The following is a 2,695-nucleotide window of genomic DNA, read 5'->3' as shown; positions in this document are numbered from 1 at the left end:
TTGGTTCCCATGGTCTGCTGTGGATTTTCTAAATGGCAGCCATAAGCACAACAGACACAAACCGTGAGTTCCTTTTTTGGCTAAATTCTCCTTGTTTTGGAACTCATAGGAGATTCGCAACCAATGTCAAGGACCGAAAGATTGTATTTTGGTCTGCCCTGGTGTTGGCTTGAATGATTTCATTTAAGAAGAGTTAGGAAACTCTTACTTCTAGCCAGGTAGGAAAAAAAGCAAACCTCAGACCAAAGAAAAATATCTCATGGAGGTACATAACTTTGAGAAGAGCTTTCTTACTCAGCTGATGTCCACTGATGGCTCTCATAAAAACGTGATTCAGTTACAACGCTCAATTTGCATAGTCTTTGCATGAAGGTGACATCACAAAGCTTAGTGAAAAGTCTGAAGGCTTTAGGTGGCTTTTTCTCTTGACCTGGCTTAAATTACCACTGTATAAACTTTTTAAGCTGATGCTGCTTGTGAATGAAGCAAACACAGCCAATTCTCCTTTCATTCCCTGCAGCCCAGAGCTTTGAAACTGTCTTAAAATCCCACAGTTTAAAATCAAGATGAGAATTTTACCCTTCATTTCTACACACCGGCAGTGTAGCACTGATTTCTTTGTTTTTCAAGGCATTTTGTGTTCCTATGCTTTAAACTGATGGCTAAAGTTTTGCCTGCGGAAAGCAAAAAAATGAACCTACGCCAATGATGATCACGGACAAAACCAACACAAATGTTAATATAATAAGGAAGTTGATTTTCTTTAGATCCTCTTTTTCACAGTCTTCTGGTTTAATGTTCCTGATGTGCATTTCTTCTTGGTATCCAAAGTTCTGAGTGTACTGGCACGTTAAGTGCTCCACGTTGGGGATCTGGACATTTTTATTCTGGATCATTGATGAGAGCCAGATGTTCCCACAGCAGTTGAGTGGGTTCCCAGTGAGATATAAATTTTTAAGGGAATTTTCTAATGCTAAAATATTGCTGTTCTCTAATGTACTAAACCTGTTGTTCCGTAGGTCCAGAACTTCCAGTGGAGAGTCACTACTCCACTTAGGCAACCAGTTCAGCTGATTTCAGAGAGGTTTAAATGTTTAAGGTGAATAAAACAAGGCAAATCAATATTTAAGTCTATCAGGCTATTGCCATGTAAATACAAATATTCCAGGGACTTTTCCAGTCCTGATAATGCTTTAACTTCTATTTTCAGACCGGGGTTCATGGAGACATCCAAGACAATGAGAGAAGTCTTGTAGAAAGTGTACGCTGGCAGGACGTTCAGCATGTTGTCAGCTAGGTACAAGTACTGAAGAGTAGGAGAATCAACAAACGATACGCAACCACTTTCCTCTCCAGTAAGTCTTGCTTAGCTAAACACTGAGTACATACTGCAAAGGCTGATGTTATTGCTCTGTAGTTAAGCAGTCTGAGGCTGCGAGACTTGAGAAGATGTCAAATTGCAGGGTCTGAAGGTGGTTGTTTTGAATATAGAGCTCCTTCAAATTAGACAACATGCTGGCATCTAGGAGAAGGGTCTGCAACGCGTTGTAGGCTCAAGTCGAGGACAGTTAGGGAGATCAATGTGCTGTCATACGTTACTGCAAACGTCTGAGACAGTTTTACTGAGATTAAGGGTATGGAGGGACAACATTGACTCAAAGAAATCATCCGGAATGGATTTGAATTTCATTGTAACTTAAGTCTAATATACAAGCTGGGATAAATAAAGAGAACTTTTGTTCCTGCTCTGCTTCGATCAAGAAGGTGAAAGGAGCATCTAGCCATTCATTTTCCAGATAATCCACTTTATTATGAAGGGGATTCAGCAGTGAGCTGGATTAAATTCTTTGATAAATTCAGAGTTACCAGCTTATTTACCTGAGGGAAGACTGGGAGTGAAGCAGTTTGTTTTCACTCAGATCCAAATATCTTAAGCTATATTCATCATCTGACCTTTGTGGTGTGGAAGATCTCAATGCTATTCCTGCTAAGGTCAAGTATCTCCAGCTGCCTGAGGTTTGAAATCAGAGATGCAAGTAATTGAATTCATGGAGAGATTGAGTTTGGAAAGGTTCACTAGAGTCTCAAAAGCGCCTCTTCTATTTCCATGATGATATTACTCTGAAGATCTATCTCCACAAGATTAGGAGATCCCTGAAACATCTTGTGTGATATCATTATAATACTGTTGTCTGCCAAGGAAAGATACCGCAGTGCTGGAGCTTGTTTAATGAAATACTCAGCCATCCCATTGTAGAGACTGTTATGGGACAAGTCCAGTATTTCCACCTTGGGTAAAAGTCCGATCCCTTCTGTCCCATTCTGAGCAAGCTCATACAAGTGGTTGTTGGCTAAATTGATTTCCAGCAAACTCGTCATGTGTGCAAAAACTCCGGGCGTGATGAAGCTTATCTGGTTAGAGCTTAAATCCAGGCACTGAAGGGAAGTGTAAAACGACAACGGCATTTCAGGGATGCTTTGAATCAGATTCCAGACAGGATCTATTTTGTTACATTCGGATGCAGCTCACGAGGGATTTGGTGAAGGTCTTTGTTGTGGCAAAACGCCTGCGAGTTTGCCTGTCAGCAAAAGAGAGAAAAGGTTTTGTCACGTGAAAAATGAAAAACATCTTTGCATGAAATATAAAGCAAATCACATTCAGCATCCAGGCAGATCCTTCTTCTGAAACACCGAT

General features: G+C 40.5%; 1 pseudogene; it reads right to left on the bottom strand.

Moving 5' to 3' along the window:
* Positions 1–643: 643 nt before the first annotated feature.
* LOC147529489 (transforming growth factor beta activator LRRC32 pseudogene) overlaps positions 644–2,695 on the bottom strand; it is a 2,343-nt pseudogene continuing 291 nt past the window's right edge.

The sequence above is a fragment of the Tauraco erythrolophus genome, chromosome 1 (genome assembly GCF_009769465.1).
Source record: "Tauraco erythrolophus isolate bTauEry1 chromosome 1, bTauEry1.pri, whole genome shotgun sequence".
In the NCBI taxonomy this organism is placed as follows: Eukaryota; Metazoa; Chordata; class Aves; order Musophagiformes; family Musophagidae; genus Tauraco; species Tauraco erythrolophus.
Note: the sequence above shows the minus strand (reverse complement) of the source record. Positions and strands in the feature narration are given on the sequence as shown.